The sequence below is a fragment of the Pristiophorus japonicus genome, chromosome 3 (assembly GCF_044704955.1).
Source record: "Pristiophorus japonicus isolate sPriJap1 chromosome 3, sPriJap1.hap1, whole genome shotgun sequence".
NCBI lineage: Eukaryota > Metazoa > Chordata > Chondrichthyes > Pristiophoridae > Pristiophorus > Pristiophorus japonicus.
Window position 1 is genome coordinate 67,225,154 of NC_091979.1, and position 21,149 is coordinate 67,246,302.

Sequence of the window (21,149 nt, forward strand, 5' to 3'; positions counted from 1 at the left end):
TAGCAGGCCAGATGGATAAGGTGGTTAAGAAGGCATACGGAATGCTTGCCTTTATTGGCCGAGGCATAGAATATAAGAGCAGGGTGGTTGTGCTTAAATTGTATAAGACTTTAGTTAGGCCACAGCTGGAATATTGTGTGCAGTCCTGGTCGCCATATTATAGGAAGGGCGTGCTTGCACTAGAGAGAGTGCAGAGGAGATTTACTAGGATGCTGCCTGGAATGGAGAATCTTAGTTATGAAAAAAAAATGGATAGGCTGGGTTTGTTCTCATTGGAAGAGAGGAGGTTGAGAAGAGACCTCATTGAGGTGTACAAAATGTTGAGGGGCCGAGACATAGTGGATAGTAAGAGCCTATTTCCATTGGTGGAGGGGTCTATTATGAGGGAGCATAGTTTAAGGTGGTTGGTGGAAGGTTTTGAGGGGATTTGGGAGGGCGGGGGGGCTCCTTTACGCAGAGAGTTGTGGGGATCTGGAACTGGCTGCCTGGAAGAGTGGTGGATGCAGAAACCCTCACTACTTTTAAGAGATGGTTGGATGGGCACTTAAAGTGCCGTAACCTTCAGGGTTATGGACCTAGAACTGGTAATTGGGATTAGACTGGATAACCTCTTGTTGGCTCGTGCAGATATAACGGTAATTACTGCGGGGAATTGAATACGGCCAGAGTGATCTCCTGGACTAGTTTTGATCAACTGGATGGGTCGGAGAGGAATTTTCCCAGATTTTTTTCCCTAAATTGGCCTGGGTTTTTATCTGGTTTTTGCCTCTCCTGGGAGAAAACATGGCTCCAGTTGCGGTAGAGTGTAGAATGTTTCAGTGTAAGGGGTGTCGCAGTTGTGTGGAACGGACTGGTTGGGCTGGGTGCTCTTTACCATTCCACCATTGTTCATAGGTTTATTTGAAACCTACAGGGCTGCTGACCGAGGGCTTTGCGGCTCTTTGTCGGCCGGCGGGGACACGATGGGCCAAAATGGTCTCCTTCTGCGCTGTAAATTTTTATGTTTCTAGATAAATGCAAGCCATTATTTATTTATTTATTTCGTCTTCACAAATACATTTTACAATAAACACCCATAGCATTTTCTAAATGTGGCATCAAAGCAAAGTGGTGTGAGACTGCAACAAGCAGGAAGTCTAGCTCTGTCTTGCTGAAGAGTTAATTTGGGCCTTGACCCTGGATTTATATTAGCAGTTTCAGTGGGTGTTAAATGTAAATCACCACTCCAACAGTAAACAAGCATACTTCGAAGGATGACAGCCTGCATGTCATCATGGAGCAGGCAGAGGATGTTGATGAACTTTTGGGGGCATCCGAAACGGAGGAGGACCCTCGCGGTTGACAGTGTCAAAGGCCTTTGTAAGGTCGAAGAAGGCCATGTATAAGGGCTGGCGCTGCTCCCTGCGTTTTTCCTGCAGCTGTCGTGCTGCAAAAATCATGCCCTCAAATCTACCACCAAGCTTATGGTCAAGGCTGTAGTAATACATGCCCTCCTTTATGGCTCAGAGACATGGACCATGTACAGTAGACACCTCAAGTCGTTGGAGAAATAACACCAACGATGCCTCCGCAAGATCCTACAAATGCCCTGGGAGGACGGACGCACCAACATTCTCGTCCTCGACCAGGCCAACATCCCCAGCATTGAAGTACTGACCACACTTGATCAGCTCTGCTGTGCAGGCCACATTGTTCACATGCCAGAACTGAGACTTGCAAAGCAAGCGCTCTACTCGGAACTCCTTCATGGCAAATGAGCCAAAGGTGTACAGAGGAAATATTACAAGGACGCCCTCAAAGCCTCCCTGATAAAGTGCAACATTCCCACTGACATAGAAACATAGAAACAGAGAAAATAGGTGCAGGAGCAGCCCATTCAGCCCTTCAAGCATGCACCATCATTCAATATGATCATGGCTGATCATGCTACTTCAGTACCCCACTCCCGCTTTCTCTCCATACCACCGGATCCCCTTAGCGATAAGGGCCACATCTAACTCCCTCTTGAATATATCTAACTATTGTGTTCCTAACACAGATGAGGCTGCACACAGGGAGGTTAAAGTAACAGTGACCTCAGTCTTTAATAAGACACTCCAGAGTGAGGAAGAGGCCTTAGGGGCCGGCTTATATACAATGCTCCCAAGGGATGCTGGGTTCCCTTGGGACTTCAGAGGATGAGCTCCCTAGTGGCGGAAAATGGGAGTGCATGCTTTACAGATACACAACATCACTCCCCCCTGAAGTCAAAATGAAAACTATTTGCAAGTTGAGGCGATCGGGAGCCTTTCTTTCCCTGGTGGACCGCCTCGGTACAAATGTCTGTTCTGGTGTGTTGGCTGTGCCCTCGCTGGGCTGGCGTGTTGTTGGCCCTGTAGGGCTGCTAGGTGATCCTGGCCTTGCTGGGCTTTTGGGCGTGATGGGTTTGATTTCCTGTCTGGCGTGGTGTCGTTGATCCTTCGGGTGTGTGTTGTGGGCTCGAAAAAGATGATGTCTGCTGTGGGTTGTTCAGGGCAGTCTGTAAACCGCAGCCTCGTTTGATCCAGGTGCTTTCTGCAAATTTGTCCATTGTCTCGTTTGACTACAAACACCCTATTCCCTTCTTTAGCTATCATCGTGCCCGCAATCCAGTTGGGACCATGTTCATAGTTTAGCACATAAACAGGGTCATTCAGATCAATTATCCGTGACACAGTAGCGCGGCCATCGATTACATTTTGTTGCTGCCGCCTGCTCTCTACCTGATCATGCAGGTTGGGGTGAACCAGCGAGAGTCTGGTTTTAAGTGTCCTTTTCATGAGTAGCTCAGCCGGGGGCACCCCTGTGAGCGAGTGGGGTCTCGTGCGGTAACTGAGCAGCACTCGGGACAGGAAGGCTTGGAGTGAGCCTTCTGTGACTCGTTTAATGCTCTGTTTGATGGTTTGTACTGCCCGCTCTGCCTGCCCATTCGAGGCTGGTTTAAACGGGGCCGAGGTGACATGTTTGATCCCATTGCGGGTCATGAATTCTTTAAATTCGGCACTGGTGACACATGGCCCGTTGTCACTGACCAGTATGTCAGGCATGCCATGGGTGGCAAACATGGCCCTCAGGCTTTCAATGGTGGCGGTGGCGGTGCTTCATTTTGAAAAAACATCCACCACCACCAGGAACATTTTACCGAGAAACGGGCCCGCATAGTCGACATGGATCCTCGACCATGGTCTGGAGGACCAGGACCACAAACTTAGTGGTACCTCTCTGGGCACGTTGCTTAACTGAGCACATACGCTGCATTGTCGTACACAGTTCAGTCAGAGTCAATACCGGGCCACCACATGTGGGATCTGCCTATCACTTTCATCATTACTTTATCCGGGTGTGTGCTGTGGAAATCCGAGATGAACGTCTCCCTGCCCTTTTTTGGTAGCACTACGCGGTCACCCCACAACAGGCAGTCTGCCTGAATGGACAACTCGTCCTTTCGCCACTGGAACGGCTTGATTGGCTCTTGCATTTCAACGGGGATGCTGGCCCAGCTCCCATGCAGTACACAGTTTTTTACTGGGGACAGCAGAGGATCTTGGCTGGTCCAAGTCCTAATCTGGCGGGCCGTGACAAGTGATTTATCATTTTCTAACTCCTGATCTCGCGACCTTTATAGGCCTCTCCGACCCCAGACTCTGCGAGATCAGGAGTCAGGAGGTGCGTCGCTGAGTCCGGGGTCGGCGAGTAGCCTATAAAGGCCAGCTTGTGCAGCTGCAGGGAGAAGGCAATAAAGAAGTAGAAAGAAATCAAAAGGTGACGTCACATTCAAGGGGGTAAGTGATTGGCTGGTGATTGGTAAGTAGCTTTTCTTTGTCCTTCTTTATCAGTAAGTAACATTTAGCATTGTTGTTGCCAATTTAAGTTAATCTATTGGTTAAGTCATGGTAGGAGAGGTCGGACATGTGTTGTGCTCCTCCTGTACCATGTGGCAAGTCAGGGATGCTTCCGGTGTCCCTCACGACTACGTGTGCGGGAAGTGTATCCGCCTCCAGCTCCTGACGGACCGCATTGCGGCACTGGAGCTGTGGGTCGATTCCCTCTGGAGCATGCATGATGCTGAGAATAACGTGAATAGCACGTTTAGTGAGTTGGTCTCACCGCAGGTAAAGGGTACACAGCCAGATAGTAAATGGCTGACCAACAGGAAGAACAGTGCAAGGAAGGTAGTGTAGGGGTCCCCTGCGGTCATCCCCCTGCAAAACAGATACACTGCTTTGGGTCCTGTTGAGGGGGATGACTCATCACGGGAGGGCAGCAGCAGCCAATTCCATGGCACCGTGGGTGGCTCTGCTGTACAGGAGGGCAGGAAAAAGAGTGGGAGAGCGATAGTGATAGGGGATTCAATTGTAAGGGGAATAGATAGACGTTTCTGCAGCTGCAACCGAGACTCCAGGATTGGTATGTTGCCTCCCTGGTGCAAGGGTCACGGATGTCTCGGAGTGGGTGCAGGACATTCTGAAAAGGGAGGGTGAACAACCAGTTGTAGTGGGCATATAGGTACCAACGATATAGGTAAAAAACGGGATGAGGTCCTACGAGATGAATTTAGGGAGCTAGGAGCTAAATTAAAAAGTAGAACCTCAAAAGTAGTAATCTCAGGATTGCTACCAATGCCACGTGCTAGTCAGAGTAGGAATTGCAGGATAGCTCAGATGAATAAGTGGCTTGAGGAGTGGTGCAGAAGGGAGGGATTCAAATTCCTTGGGCATTGGAACCGGTTCTGGGGGAGGTGGGACCAGTACAAACCGGACGGTCTGCACCTGGGCAGGACCGGAACCAATGTCCTAGGGGGAGTGTTTGCCAGTGCTGTTGGGGAGGAGTTAAACTAATATGGCTGTTGGATGGGAACCTATGCAGGGAGGCAGAGGGAAACAAGAGGGAGACAGAGGCAAAAGATAGAGAGGAGAATAGTAAAAGTGGAGGGCAGAGAATCCCAAGGCAAAAAACAAAAAGGGCCACACTACAGCAAAATTCTAAATGGGCAAGGTGTGTTAAAAAGACAAGTCTGAAGGCTCTGTGCCTCAATGCGAGGAGTATTCGGAATAAGGTGGACGAATTAACTGCGCAGATAGCAGTTAATGGATATGATGTAATTGGCATCACAGTGACATGGCTCCAGGGTGACCAAGGCTGGGAACTCAACATCCAGGGGTATTCAACATTTAGGAAGGATAGACAGAGAGGAAAAGGAGGCGGGTTGGCATTGCTGGTTAAAGAGGAAATTAATGCCACAGTAAGGAAAGACACTGGCTTGGATGATGTGGAATCGGTATGGGTGGAGCTGCGGAATACCAAAGGCAGAAAACGCTGGTGGGAGTTGTGTACAGGCCACCAAACAATAGTAGTAAGGTTGGGGACAGCATCAAACAAGAAATAAGGGATGTGTGCAATAAAGGTACAGCAGTTATCAGGGGCGACTTTAATTTACATGTAGATTGGGCGAACCAAACTGGTAGCAATGCGGTGGAGGAGGATTTCCTGGAGTGTATTAAGGATGGTTTCTTGGCCAATGTGTCGAGGAACCAACTAGAGGGTTGGTCATCCTAGACTGGGTGATGTGTAATGAAAAAGGACTAATTAACAATCTTGTTGTGCGAGGCCCCTTGGAGAAGAGTGACCATAATATGGTAGAATTCTTTATTAAGATGGAGAGTGACACAGAAACTGGAGTCCTAAACTTAAGGAAAGCTAACTTCGAAATCACGAGGCACGAATTGGCTAGAATAGACTGACAAATGATACTTAAAGGGTTGACGGTGGATAGGCAATGGCAAACATTTATAGATCACATGGATGAACGTCAACAGTTGTACATCCCTGCCTGGAGTAAAAATAAAACAGGGAAGATGGCACAACCGTGGCTAACAAGGGAAATTAAGGATAGTGTTAGATCCAAGGAAGAGGCATATAAATTGGCCAGAAAAAGCAGCAAAACTGAGGACTGGGAGAAATTTAGAATTCAACAGAGGAGGACAAAGGGTTTACTTAGGAGGGGGAAAGTAGAGTATGAGAGGAAGCTTGCCAGGAACATTAAAACTGACTGCAAAAGCTTCTATAGCTATGTGAAGAGAAAAAGATTAGTGAAGACAAACATAGGTCCCGCAGTCGGACTCAGGTGAATTAATAATGGGGAACAAAGAAATGGCAGACCAATTGAACAAATACTTTGGTTCTGTCTTCACAAAGGAAGACACAAATAACCTTCCGGAAATACTAGGGGACGAGGGTCTAGTGAGAAGGAGGAACTGAAGGATATCCTTATTAGGCGGGAAATTGTGTTGGGGAAATTGATGGGATTGAAGGCCGATAAATCCCCGGGGCCTGATTGTCTGCATCCCAGAGTACTTAAGGAAGTGGCCCTAGAAATAGTGGATGCATTGGTGATCATTTTCCAACAGTCTATCGACTCTGGATCAGTTCCTATGGACTGGAGGGTAGCAAATGCAACACCACTTTCTAAAAAAGGAGGGAGAGAGAAAACGGGTAAATATAGATCGGTTAGCCTGACATCAGTAGTGGGGAAAATGTTGGAATCAATTATTAAGGATGAAATAGCAACGCATTTGGAAAGCAGTGACAGGATCGGTCCAAGTCAGCATGGATTTGTGAAAGGGAAATCATGCTTGACAAATCTGCTGGAATTTTTTGAGGATGTAACTAGTAGAGTGGACAAGGGAGAACCAATGGATGTGGTGTATTTGGACTTTCAAAAGGCCTTTGACAAGGTCCCACATTAGAGATTGGTGTGCAAAATTAAAGCACATGGTATTGGGGGTAATATACTGGCGTGGATAGAGAATCGGTTGGCAGACAGGAAACAGAGAGTCGGGATAAACGGGTCCTTTTCGGAATGGGAGGCAGTGACTAGTGGAGTGCCGCAGGGCTCAGTGCTGGGACCCCAGCTCTTTACATTATACATTGATGATTTGGATGAAGGAATTGAGTGTAATATCTCCGAGTTTGCAGATGACACTAAACCGGATGGTGGTGTGAGCTGTGAGGAGGATGCTTAGAGGCTGCTGGGTGATTTGGGCAGGTTAGGTGAGTGGGCAAATGCATGGCAGATGCAGTATAATGTGGATAAATGTGAGGTTATCCATTTTGGTGGTAAAAACACGAAGGCAGAATATTATGTGACGGCAGTTTAGGAAAAGCGGAAGTGCAACGAGACCTGGGTGTTATGATTCATCAGTCATTGAAAGTTGGCATGCAGGTACAGCAGGCGGTGAAGAAGGCAAATGGCATGTTGGCCTTCATAGCTAGGGGATTTGAGTATAGGAGCAGGAAGGACTTACTGCAGTTGTACAGGGCCTTAGTGAGGCCTCACCTGGAATATTGTGTTCAGTTTTGGTTTCGTAATCTGAGGAAGGACATTCTTGCTATTGAGGGAGTGCAGCAAAGGTTCACCAGACTGATTCCAGGGATGGCTGGACTGACATATGAGGAGAGACTGGATCAACTGGGCCTTTATTCATTGGAGTTTAGAAGGATGATAGGGGATCTCATAGAAACGTATAAGATTCTGACGGGACGGAACATGTTAGATGCGGGAAGAATGTTCCCGATGTCGGGCAAGTCCAGAACCAGGGGACATAGTCTTAGGTTAAGGGGTAGGCCATTTAGGACTGAGATGAGGAGTAACTTCTTCACTCAGAGAGTTGTTAACCTGTGGAATTCCCTGCCGCAGAGTCGTTGATGCCAGTTCATTGGATATATTCAAGAAGGAGTTCGATATGGCCCTTATGGCTAAAAGGATCAAGGGGTATGGAGAGAAAGTGGGAAAGGGGTACTGAGGTGAATAATCAGCCATGATCATATTGAATGGTGGTGCAGGTTTGAAGGGCCGAATGGCCTACTCCTGCACCTATGTTTCTATGTTTCTATGTTTCTATGTTTCCGTGATCATCAACAAATCTGCGGGCGGCACCACCATCAACAAGTTTGCAGGCTGCGCCATTTCCACCCCTGTGGTCGCCAATAGTAGCCAACTGAGAGCATCCGCACAGTTCTCGATGCCTGGCCTGTGGCGGATGGTATCGTTATACGCTGATAGCGCGAGTGCCCACCTTTGTATGCGGGCTGAGGCATTAGTATTTATCCGCTTGTTTTCAGCAAACAGGGATGTGAGGGGCTTGTGATCGGTTTCCAGCTCAAATTTGAGGCCAAACAGGTGCCGATGAATTTTCATTACCCCGAACACACATGCTAATGCCTCTTTCTATATCATGCTGTCGGCCCTCTCGGCCTTAGACAAGCTCCTGGAAGCATAGGCGACATGTTGCAACTTCTCCGCAACGTTAGCTTGTTGTAATACACACCCAACTCCGGACGACGACGTGTCACATGCTAGCATAAGTTTACACGGGTTATACACTACAAGCAGCTTGTTGGAGCATAAAATGTTTCTGGCTTTCTCAAAAGCAATTACTTGGTTTTTTCCCCATACCCAGTTCTCACCTTTGCGCAATAACACATGTAGGGGCTCTATGAGGGTGCTTAACCATGGTAGGAAGTTACCAAAATAGTTGAGGAGTCCCAGGAACGACTGCAACTCAGTGACGTTCTGTGGCCTGGGCACGTTCCTGATAGCCTCTGTCTTGACGTCTGTGGACCGAATGCCGAGATCTTTCTCCCCAAAAACTCCACTTCTGTTGCCATGAAGACGCATTTCAACCTCTTCAGCCGCAGCCCTACGCGATCCAGTCACTGGAGGACCTCCTCTAGGTTTTGTCGGTGCTCGGTGGTGTCCCGACCCGTGACCAATATGTCGTCCTGCAAGTGGTACTGACTTGAGTAAGTTCTCCATGTTTCTCTGGAAGATCGCTGCAGCCGACTGAATTTCAAACGGGCATCTGTTGTAGATGAACAGTCCCTTGTGTGTGTTGATGCAGGTGAGGCCCTTCGAAGACTCCTCCAGCTCCTGTGTTTTGTAGGCCGAAGTCAGGCCGAGCTTGGTGAATGTCTTGCCTCCTGCCAGCGTCGCAAATAGGTCGTCTGCCTTAGGTAGCGGGTATTGGTCCTGTAGCGAGAAACGATTAATAGTTACTTTATAATCGGCGCAAATCCTGACCGTGCCATCACTTTTGAGTACTAGAACAATCGGGCTGGCCCACTCGCTGAATTCCATTGGGGAGATGATGCCCTCGCATTGCAGCCTGTCCAGCTCGATTTCCACTCTCTCCCTCATCATGTGAGGTACCGCTCGCGCCTTGTGGTGAATGGGTCATGTCTCTGGGACCAAGTGGATCCGCACCTTCGACCCGGAAAAGTTTCCAATGCCTGGCTCAAAAACGGAAGGAAATTTGTTAAGAACCTGGGTACATGAGGCCTCATCGACATGTGATAGCGCTCGGATGTCATCCCAGTTCCAGCGGATTTTGCCCAGCCAGCTCCTTCCAAGCAGTGTGGGTCCATCGCCGGGACAATCCAGAGTGGCAGTTCGTGCACCGTGCCCTCGTAGGTGACCTTGACCATGGCGCTGTCCAGGACAGTGATAAGCGCTTTGGTGTACGTTCTTAGTTTCATGTGGATGGGGCTCAGGGCTGGTCTGAATGCCTTGTTTTTTTTTATTTAAATCCAATTTCGTTCCAGATCAACTCTAACGCGAAAGATCACTTTGCGCCAATGTGTTTGATCTTAGGCCAAAAGGCCGAGAGGCGAAGTTGCACCGTTCCTGGAAATATTGCAATACCAGGTCGGTGCATGGAGTGGACGGGGCATGCCCCTGATCCAGCTCCCTGTCCAAAAATCAATTCAATATCATGTCCCCATAGGGGTAAACTGATAAGAACAGATACTACACTTGATCTTAGCCAAAAGGCCGAGAAGAATGCCTTGTTGCACCACAGTCTCTCAAACATCTTTTTACTCTTGATGGATTGGTTTGCGCCAGTGTCCAGTTCCATGGCTACGGGTAAGCCGTTCAATTTGACGTTTAGCATTATAGGTGGGCATTTCGTCGAAAATGTGTGCACCCCATGTACTTCAGCATCTGCCTCCTCTATCTGACGCTCGAAATTGCTTTGATCCACCATGGACCGATCTACCTCTGCCACGTGGTGATTAGCAGGTTTTGCAGAGCATGCAGCGCCTCCACAATGCCAACAAGGTGTGAATTGCCTTGCATTCATCCTTTGTTGGGGACTCTTGAGTCATCTGGGTCACCTGAGGCCTGCTGGCAGTTGCAGACTCATGGGTTCTGCCCTGTATATTTCTGCTCGCAAACACAGTTCCAGTTAATTTATGAACATTGCTAGCACTTGTGTGTTGAGAGATTTGTTTGGTGTTATCACTGCTGGACACAAACGCCTGTGCTATCGCAATGGCCTTACTGAGGGTCAGTGTCTCTACAGTTAAAAGTTTTCGTAGGATGGTCTCATGGCCAATGCCCAGTACAAAGAAGTCTCTGAGCATTTGCTCCAGGTTGCCATCAAACTCACATTGTCCTGCAAGTCGCCTTAGCTGAGCGACGTAGCTCGCCACTTCCTGACCTTCAGATCGCTGGCACGTGCAGAACCGATATCTCGCCATTAGCACGCTCTCCCTCAGGTTAAGATGCTCCCGAACCAGTGTACACAGCTCCTCATAAAACTTATCTGTGGGTTTCACTGGAGGCAGAAGATTCTTCATGAGGCTGTAGGTCGGTGCCCCGCAGACTGTGAGGAGGACAGATCTCCTTTTTGCAGCACTTCTTTCTCCGTCCAGCACGTTGGCTACAAAGTACTGGTCTAGCCGTTCAACATAGGCTTCCCAGTCCTCATCCGCCGAGAACTTCTCCAGAATGCCCACAGTTTGCTGCATCTTTGCGTTGGATTCGTATTCTCGTCGCCAGTTATTGTGTTCCTAACACAGATGAGGCTGTACACAGGGAGGTTAAAGTAACAGTGACCTCAGTCTTTAATAAGATACTCCAGAGTGAGGAACAGGCCTTAGGGGCTGGCTTATATACAGTGCTCCCAAGGGATGCTGGAATCCCTTGGGACTTCAGGGGATGAGTGCCCTGGTGGTGGAACATGGGAGTGCATGCTTTACAGATACACGACACTGATGAACTGGGCTCAACAATTTTCTGTGGTAGAGAATTCCACAGGTTCACCACTCTCTGGTTGAAAATGTTTCTCTTCATCTCGGTCCTATATGGCTTACCCTTTATCCTTAGACTGTGACCCCTGGTTCTGGACAACCCAACATCGGGAACATTCTTCCTGCATCTAACCTGTCCAGTCCCGTCCTAATTTTATATGTTTCTATGAGATCCCCTCTCATTCTTCTAAATTCCAATGAGTATAAGCCTAGCCGATCCAGTCTTTCTTCATATGTCAGTCCTACCATCCCGGGAATTAGTCTGGTGAACCTTCGCTGCACTCCCTCAATAGCAAGCACGTCCTTCCTCAGATTAGGAGAACAAAACTGCACACAATACTCAAGGTGTGGCCTCACCAAGGCCCTGTACAACTGCAGTAAGACCTCCCTGCTCCTGTACTCAAATCCTCTCGCTGTGAAGGCCAACATACCATTTGCTTTCTTCACCACTTGCTGTACCTGCATGCCAACTTTCAATGACTGATGTACCATGACACCCAGGTCTCGTTGCACCTCTCCTTTTAACAATCTGTCACCATTCAGAAAATAATCTGCCTTCCTGTTTTTGCCACCAAAGTGGATAAATTCACATTTATCCACATTATACTGCATCTGCCATGCATTTGCTCACTCACCTAACCTGTCCAAGTCACCCTGCAGCCTCTTAGCATCCTCCTCACACCTCACACTGCCACCCTGCTTAGTGTCATCTGCAAACTTGGAGATATTACACTCAATTCCTTCGTCTAAATCATTAATGTATATTGTAAATAGCTGGGGACCCAGCATTGAACCTTGCGGTACCCCACTAGTCACTGCTGCCATTCTGAAAAGGACCCATTTATTCCCACTCTTTGCTTCCTGTCTGCCAACCAGTTCTCTAGCCACATCAATACATTACCCCCAATACCATGTGCCTTAATTTTGTACACTAACCTTTTGTGTGGGACCTTGTCAAAAACCTTTTGAAATTCCAAATACACCACATCCACTGGTTCTCCCTTATCCACTCTGCTAGTTACATCCTCAAAAATCTCGAAGATTTATCAAGCTTGATTTCCCTTTCATAAATCCATGATGACTTGGACCGATCCTGTCACTGCTTTCCAAATGCGCTGCTATTATATCTTTAATAATTGATTCCAGCATTTTCCCCACCGCCGATGTCAGGCTAACTGGTCTATAATTCCCTGTTTTCTCTCTCCCTCCTTGTTTAAAGGTTATAGTTGCTACCCTCCAATCCATAGGTACTGATTGAGAGTCCATGGAATTTTGGAAAATGACCACCAATGCTTCCAGTGTCCCTGACGACCACATGTGTGGGAAGTGTACCCTGCTGCAGCTCCTGACAGACCGCATTGCAGCACTGGAGCTGCGGGTGGATTCACTCTGGAGCATGCGCGATGCTGAAGATGCTGTGAATAGCATATTTAGTGAGTTGGCCACACCGCAGATAAAGGTTACACAGACAGATAGGAAATGGATGACCAACAGGAAGAGTAATGGAAGGAAGGTAGTGTTAAGATCCCCTGCAGTCATCCCCCTCCAAAACAGACACACTGCTTTGAGTATTGTTGCGGGGGGATGACTCATCAGGGCAGGGCAGCAGCAGCCAAGTCCATGGCACTGTGGGTGGCTCTGCTGCACAGGAGGGCAGGAAAAAGAGTGGGAGAGCTATAGTGGTGGGGGATTCTATTGTAAGGGGAATAGATAGACGTTTCTGCGGCTGCAATCGAGACTCCAGGATGGTATGTTGTCTCCCTGGTGCAAGGGTCAAGGATTTCTCGGAGCGGTTGCAGGACATTTTGAAGGGGGAGGGTGAACAACCAGTTGTCGTGGTGCATATAGGTACCAACGATATAGGTAAGAAATGGGATGAGGTCCTACAAGTTGAATTTAGGGAGCTAGGAGTTAAATTAAAAAGTAGGACCTCAAAGGTAGTAATCTCAGGATTGCCACATGCTAGTCAGAGCAGGAATCGCAGGATAGCTCAGATGAATACATGGCTTGAGGGGTGGTGCAGAAGGGAGGGATTCAAATTCCTGGGACATTGGAAGTGGTTCTGGGGGAGGTGGGACCAGTACAAACCAGACAGTCTGCACCTGGGCAGGACCGGAACCAATGTCCTAGGGGGAGTGTTTGCTAGCGCTGTTGGGGAGGGGTTAAACTAATATGGCAGGGGGATGGGAACCTATGCAGCGAGACAGAGCAAAATAGAATGGGGGCAGAAGCAAAAGAAAGAAAGAAGAAAAGTAAAATGGAGGGCAGAGAAACCAAAGGCAAAAAGCAAAAAGGGCCATATTGCAGCAAAATTCTAAAAGGACAAAGTATGTTAAAAGACAAGCCTGCAGGCTCTGTGTCTCAATGTGTGGAGTATTCGTAATAAGGTGGAGGAATTAATTGCACAGACAGCAATTAATAAACATGATATAATTGGCATCACGGAGACATCGCTCCAGGGTGACCAAGGCTGTGAACTCAACATCCAGGGGTATTCAACATTCAGGAATAATAGACAGAAAGGAAAAGAAGGTGGGATAGCATTGCTGGTTAAAGAGGAAATTAGCACAACAGTAAAGAAGGACGTTAGCTTGGATGATGTGGAATCTGTATGGGTGGACCTGCGGAAAACCAAAGGGCAGAAAACGCTAGTGGGAGTTGTGTACAGACCACCAAACAGTAGTAGTGAGATTGAGGACAGCATCAAGCAAGAAATTAGGGATGCATGCAATAAAGGTACAGCAGTTATCATTGGCAACTTTAATTTATATGTTGATTGGGCTAACCAAACTGGGACCAATACGGTGGAGGAGGATTTCCTGGGGTGTATTAGGGATGGTTTATTAGACGAGAAACCAGCTAGAGGGCTGGCCATCCTCGACTGGGTGATGTGTAATGAAAAAGGACTAATTAGCAATCTTATTGTGCGACGCCCCTTGTGGGAGAGTGACCATAATATGGTAGAATTCTTTATTAAGTTGGAGAGTGACAAAGTTAATTCAGAGACTAGGGTCCTGAACTTAAGGAAAGGTAACTTCGATGGTATGAGACGTGAATTGGCTAGAATAGACAGGCAAATGATACTTAAAGGATTGATGGTGGATAGGCAATGGCAAACATTTGAAGATCACATGTATGAACTTCAACAATTGTACATCCCCGTCTGGCGAAGGTAGCTCAACCATGGCTAACAAGGGAAATTAAGGATAGTGTTAAATCCAAGGAAGAGGCATATAAATTAGCCAGAAAAAGCAGCAAACCTGAGGACTGGGAGAAATTTAGAATTCAGCAGAGGAGGACAAAAGATTTAATTTGGAGGGGAAAATAGAGTATGAGAGGAGGCTTGCCAGGAACATAAAAACTGACTGCAAATGCTTCTATAGATATGTGAAGAGAAAAGGATTAGTGAAGACAAATGTAGGTCCCTTGCAGTCAGAATCAGGTGAATTTATAATGGGGAACAAAGAAATGGCAGACCAGTTGAACAAATACTTTGGTTCTGTCTTCACGAAGGAAGAAACAAATAGCCTTCCGCAAGAACTAGGGGACGAGGGTCTAGTGAGAAGGACGAAATGAAGGAAATCCTTATCAGGCGGGAAATTGTGTTGGGGAAATTGATGAGATTGAAGACCGATAAAACCCCGGGGCCTGATAGTCTGCATCCCAGAGTATTTAAGGAAGTGGCCTTAGAAGTAGTGGATGCATTGGTGATCATTTTCCAACAGTCTATCGATTCAGGATCAGTTCCTATGGACTGGAGGGTAGCTGATGGAACACCACTTTTTAAAAATGGAGGGAAGAGAGAAAACGGGTAATTATAAACCGATTAGCCTGACATCAGTAGTGGGGAAAATGGTGGAATCAATTATTAAAGATGAAATAGCAGCGCATTTGGAAAGCAGTGACAGGATCGGTCCAAGTCAGCATGGATTTATGAAAGGAAAATCATGCTTGACAAATCTGCTGGAATTTTTTGAGGATGCAACTTGTAAAGTGGACAAGGGAGAACCAGTGGATGTGGTGTATTTGGACTTTCAAAAGGCTTTTGACAAGGTTCCACACAAGAGATTGGTGTGCAAAATTAAAGCACATGGTATTGGGGGTAATGTACTGACGTGGATAGAGAACTGGTTGGTAGACACGAAACAGAGAGTCGGGATAAACGGGTCCTTTTCAGAATGGCAGGCAGTGACTAGTGGGGTGCCGCAGGTCTCAGTGCTGGGATCCCAGCTATTTACAATATACATTGATGATTTGGATGAAGGAATTGAGTGTAAGATCTCCAAGTTTGCAGATGACACCAGCTGGGTGGCGGTGTGAGGTGTGAGGAGGATACTAAGAGGCTGCAGGGTGACTTGGACAGGTTAGGTGAGTGGGCAAATGCATGGCAGATGCAGTATAATGTGGATAAATGTGAGATTATCCACTTTGGGGGCAAAAACACGAAGGCAGAATATTATCTGAATGGCGGCAGATTAGGAAAAGGGAGGTGCAACGAGACCTGGGTGTCATGGTACATCAGTCATTGAAAGTTGGCATGCAGGTACAGCAGGCGGTGAAGAAGGCAAATGATATGTTGGCCGTCATAGCTAATGGTTTTGAATATAGGAGCAGGGAGGTCTTACTGCAGATGTACAGGGCCTTGGTGAGGCCTCACCTGGAATATTGTGTTCAGTTTTGGTTTTCTAATCTGAGGAAGGTCGTTCTTGCTATGAGGGAGTGCAGCGAAGGTTCACCAGACTGATTCCCGGGATGGCTGGACTGACATATGAGGAGAGACTGGATCGACTGGGCCTTTATTCACTGGAGTTTAGAAGGATGAGAGGGGATCTCATCGAAACATATAAAATTCTGACGGGACTGGACAGGTTAGATGCAGGAAGAATGTTCCCGATGTTGGGGAAGTCCAAAACCAGGGGACACAGTCTAAGGATAAGGGGTAAGCCATTTAGGACTGAGATGAGGAGAAACTTCTTCACTCAGAGAGTTGTTAACCTGTGGAATTCCCGAACACAGAGAGTTGTTGATGCCAGCTTATTGGATATATTCAAGAAGGAGTTACATATGGCCCTTACGGCTAAAGGGATCAAGGGGTATGGAGAGAAATCAGGAAAGGGGTACTGAGGTGAAGGATCAGCCATGATCTTATTGAATGGTGGTGCAGGCACGAAGAGCCGAATGGCCTACTCCTGTGCATATTTTCTATGTTTCTATGTTTCTATGTTTACTATTTCTAGGGCCACTTCCTTAAGTACTCTGGGATGCAGACTATCAGGCCCTGGGGATTTATCAGCCTTCAGTCTCATCAGTTTCCCTAACACCATTTCCTGACTAATAAGGATTTCCCTCAGTTCCTCCTTCCCGCTAGACCCTCGGTCCCCTAGTATTTTCGGGAGGTTATTCGTGTTTTCTTTAGTGAAGACAAAATCAAAGTATTTGTTCAATTGGTCTATTTTATATATGTAAACCTGTAAATACCTTGTTTAACCACCAGAGGGCTTGTCCCCTGGAGTCCCAAACGATCCCACAATCCCTTGAGGGCACGTGTACTTAAGGAGGCCTCACAGGCTGGAGAGGCACTCTGGAGACTTGTAATAAAAGACTACGGTCACAATTTACTTTGAGCTCACAGCATCTGGTCAGATTCTTTATTCATACATAATAACTGGCGATGAGATACAGATGACGAAACCCACCACAACGATGCAGAGAACAGTGGGCATCCTGGAGAAATTTTCAGAGGGCGATGATTGGGAAACCTTCGTGGAGCGACTCGACAAATACTTCGTGGCCAACGAGCTGGAAGAAGAGAACGCGGCCAAATATAGGGCAATTCTCCTCACCGTTTGCGGGGCACCAATGTATGGCCTCATGAAAAATCTGCTTGCTCCAGCGAAACCCACAGAGAAGTTGAATGATCACTTGTGCACACTGGTCCGAGAGCATCACTCTGGAGCATCCACGATGCTGAGGATACCATGAGTAGCACATTTAGTGAGTTGGCCACACCGTAGGTAAAGGTTACGCAGCAGATAGCAAATGGGTGACCAACAAGAAGAGCAGTGGAAGGAAGATAGTGCAGGGGCCCCCTGTGGTCATCCCCCTGCAAAACAGATACACTGCTTTGGGTACGGTTGAGGCGGATGACTCATCAGGGGAGAGGAGCGGCAGCCAAGTCCATGGCACCGTGGGTGGATCTGCTGCACAGGAGGGCAGGAAAAGAGTGGGAGAGCTATAGTGGTAGGGGATTCTGTTTTAAGGGGAACAGATAGACGTTTCTGTGGCTGCAATCGAGACTGCAGGATGGTATGTTGCCTCCCTGGTGCAAGGGTCAAGGATGTTTTGGAGCTGCTGCAGGACATTTTGAGGGGGGAGGGTGAACAGCCAGTTGTTGTGGTGCATATAGGTACCAACGATATAGGTAAAAAAATGGGACGAGGTCCTACAAGCAGAATTTAGGGAGCTAGGAGTTAAATTAAAAAGTAGGAGATCAAAGGTAGTAATCTCAGGATTGCTACCAGTGCCACATGCTAGTCAGAGTAGGAATCGCAGGATAGCACAGATGAATACATGGCTTGAGGAGAGGTGCAGAAGGGAGGGATTCAAATTCCTGGGACATTGGAACCGGTTCTGGGGGAGGTGGGACCAGTACAAACCAGACGGTCTGCACCTGGGCAGGACCGGAGCCAATGTCCTACGTGGAGTGTTTGCTAGCGCTGTTGGGGAGGAGTTAAACTAATATGGCAGGGGGATGGGAACCTATGCAGGGAGACAGAGGGAAGAAGAATGGGGGCAGAAGCAAAAGATAGAAAGAAAAAAGGTAAAAGTGGAGGGCAGAGAAACTCAAGGCAAAAATCAAAAAGGTCCATATTTCAGCAGAACTCTAAAAGGGAAAAGTATGTTAAAAAGACAAGCCTGAAAGCTCTGTGCCTCAATGCGAGGAGTATTCATAATAAGGTGGACGAATCAACTGCACAGGCAGCAATTAATGAATATGATATAATTGATGTCACGGAGACATGGCTCCAGGGTGACCAAGGCTGGTAACTTAACATTCAGGGGTATTCAACATTCAGGAAGGAGAGACAGAAAGGAAAAGGAGGCGGGGTAGCGTTGCTGGTTAAAGAGGAAATTAATGTAATAGTAAGGAAGGACATTAGCTTGGATGATGTGGAATCTGTATGGGTGGAGCTGCGGAATACCAAGGGGCAGAAAACGCTAGTGGGAGTTGTGTACAGACCACCAAACAGTAGTAGTGAGGTTGGGGACAGCATCAATCAAGAAATTAGGGAGGCATGCAATAAAGGTACATCAATTATCATGGGCGACTTTAATCTACATATAGATTGGGCTAACCAAACTGGTAGCAATACGGTGGAGGAGGATTTCCTGGAGTGTATTAAGGATGGTTTTCTAGACCAGTATGTTGAGGAATGAACTGGAGGGCTAGCTATCCTAGACTAGGTGATGTATAATGAGAATGGACTAATTAGCAATCTTGTTGTGCGACGCCCCTTATGGAAGAATGAACATAATATGGTAGAATTCTTTATTAAGATGGAGAGTGACACAGTTAATTCAGAGACTAGGGTCCTGAACTTAAGGAAAGGTAACTTCGATGGTATGAGACGTGAATTGGCTAGAATAGACTGGCAAATGATACTTAAAGGGTTAGCGGTGGATAGGCAATGGAAAACATTTAAGGATCACATGGATGAGCTTCCACAATTGTACAACCCTGTCTGGAGTAAAAGTAAAATGGGAACGGTGGCTCAACCGTGGCTTAGAAGGGAAATTAAGGATCAAGGAAGAGGCATATAAATTGGCCAGAAAAAGCAGCAAACCTGAGGACTGGGAGAAATTTAGAATTCAGCAGAGGAGGACAAAGGGTTTAATTAGGAGGGAGAAAATAGAGTATGAGAGGAAGCTTGCCGGGAACATAAAAATTGACTGTAAAAGCTTCTATAGATATGTGAAGATAAAAAGATTAGTGAAGGCAAACGTAGGTCCCTTGCAGTCAGATTCAGGTGATTTATAATGGGGAACAAAGAAATAGCAGACCAGTTGAACAAATACTTTGGTTCTGTCTTCACAAAGGAAGACACAAATAAACTTCCGGAAGTACTAGGGGACCAAAGGTCGAGTGAGAAGGAGGAACTGAAGGATATCCTTATTAGGCGGGAAATTGTGTTAGGGAAATTGATGGAATTGAAAGCCAAAAAATCCCCGAGGCTTGATAGTCTGCATCCCAGAGCACTTAAGGAAGTGGCCCTAGAAATAGTGGATGCATTGGTGATCATTTTCCAACAGTCTATCAACTCTGGATCAGTCCCTATGGACTGGAGGGTAGCTAATGTAACACCACTTTTTAAAAAAGGAGGGAAGAGAGAAAATGGGTAATTATAGACCGGTTAGCCTGACATCAGTAGTGGGGAAAATGTTGGAGTCAATTATTAAAGATGAAATAACAGCGCATTTGGAAAGCAGTGACAGGATCGGTCCAAGTCAGCATGGATTTATGAAAGGGAAATCATGCTTGATAAATCTGTTGGAATTTTTTGAGGATGTAACTAGTAGAGTGGACAAGGGAGAATCAGTGGATGTGGTGTATTCGGACTTTCAAAAGGCTTTTGACAAGGTTCCACACAAGAGATTGGTGTGCAAAATTAAAGCACATGGTTTTGGGGGTAATGTATTGACGTGGATAGAGAACTGGTTGGCAGACAGGAAGCAGAGAGTCGGGACAAACGGGTCCTTTTCAGAATGGTAGGCAGTGACTAATGGGGTGCCGCAGGGCTCAGTGCTGGGACCCCAGTTATTTACAATATACATTCATGATTTAGATGAAGGAATTGAATGTAATATCTCCAAGTTTGCAGATGACACTAAACTGGGTGGCGGTGTGAGCTGTGAGGAGGATGCTAAGAGGCTGCAGGGTGACTTGGACAGGTTAGGTGAGTGGGCAAATGCATAGCAGATGCAGTATAATGTGGATAAATGTGAGGTTATCCAATTTGGGGGAAAAAACATGAAGGCAGAATATTATCGGAATGGTGGCAGAATAGGAAAAGGGGAGGTGCAACGAGACCTGGGAGTCATGGTACATCAATCATTGAAAGTTGGCATGCAGGTACAGCAGACAGTGAAGAAGGCAAATGGTATGATGGCCTTCATAGCTTGGGGATTTGAGTGTAGGAGCAGGGAGGTCTTACTGCAGTTGTACAGGGCCTTGGTGAGGCCGCACCTGGAATATCGTGTTCAGTTTTGGTCTCCTACTCTGAGGAAGGACATTCTTGCTATTGAGGGAGTGCAGCGAAGGTTCACCAGACTGATTTCCGGGATGGCTGGACTGTCATATAAGGAGAGACTGGATCAACTGGGCCTTTATTCACTGGAGTTTAGAAGGATGAGAGGGGATCTCATCGAAACATATAAGATTCTGACGGGACTGGACATGTTAGATGCGGGAAGAATGTTCCCGATGTTGGGGAAGTCCAGAACCAGGGGACATAGGCTTAGGATAAGGGGTAGGCCATATAGGACTGAGATGAGGAGAAACTTCTTCACTCAGAGAGTTGTTAACCTGTGGAATTCCCTGCCGCAGAGAGCTGTTGATGCCAGTTCACTGGATATATTCAAGAGGGAGTTAGATATGGCTCTTACGGTTAAGGAGATCAAGGGTATGGAGAGAAATCAGGAAAGGGGTACTGAAGGAATGATCAGCCATGATCTTATTGAATGGCGGTGCAGGCTCGAAGGGCCGAATGGCCTACTCCTGCACCTATTTTTCTATGTTTCTATGTTTCTATGAATAAATGTGAGGTTATCCACTTTGGGGGCAAAAACACGAAGGCAGAATATTATCTGAATGGCGACAGATTAGGAAAAGGGGAGGTGCAACGAGACCTGGGTGTCATGGTACATCAGTCATTGAAAGTTGGCATGCAGGTACAGCAGGCGGTGAAGAAGGCAAATGGTATGTTGGCCTTCATAGCTCGGGGATTTGAGTGTAGGAGCAGGGAGGTCTTACTGCAGTTGCA

General features: G+C 47.0%; 1 pseudogene; it reads right to left on the bottom strand.

Moving 5' to 3' along the window:
* Positions 1 to 9,684: 9,684 nt before the first annotated feature.
* Positions 9,685 to 9,859, bottom strand: LOC139260468 (U2 spliceosomal RNA; annotated as a pseudogene).
* Between the last annotated feature and the right edge of the window lie 11,290 nt (positions 9,860 to 21,149).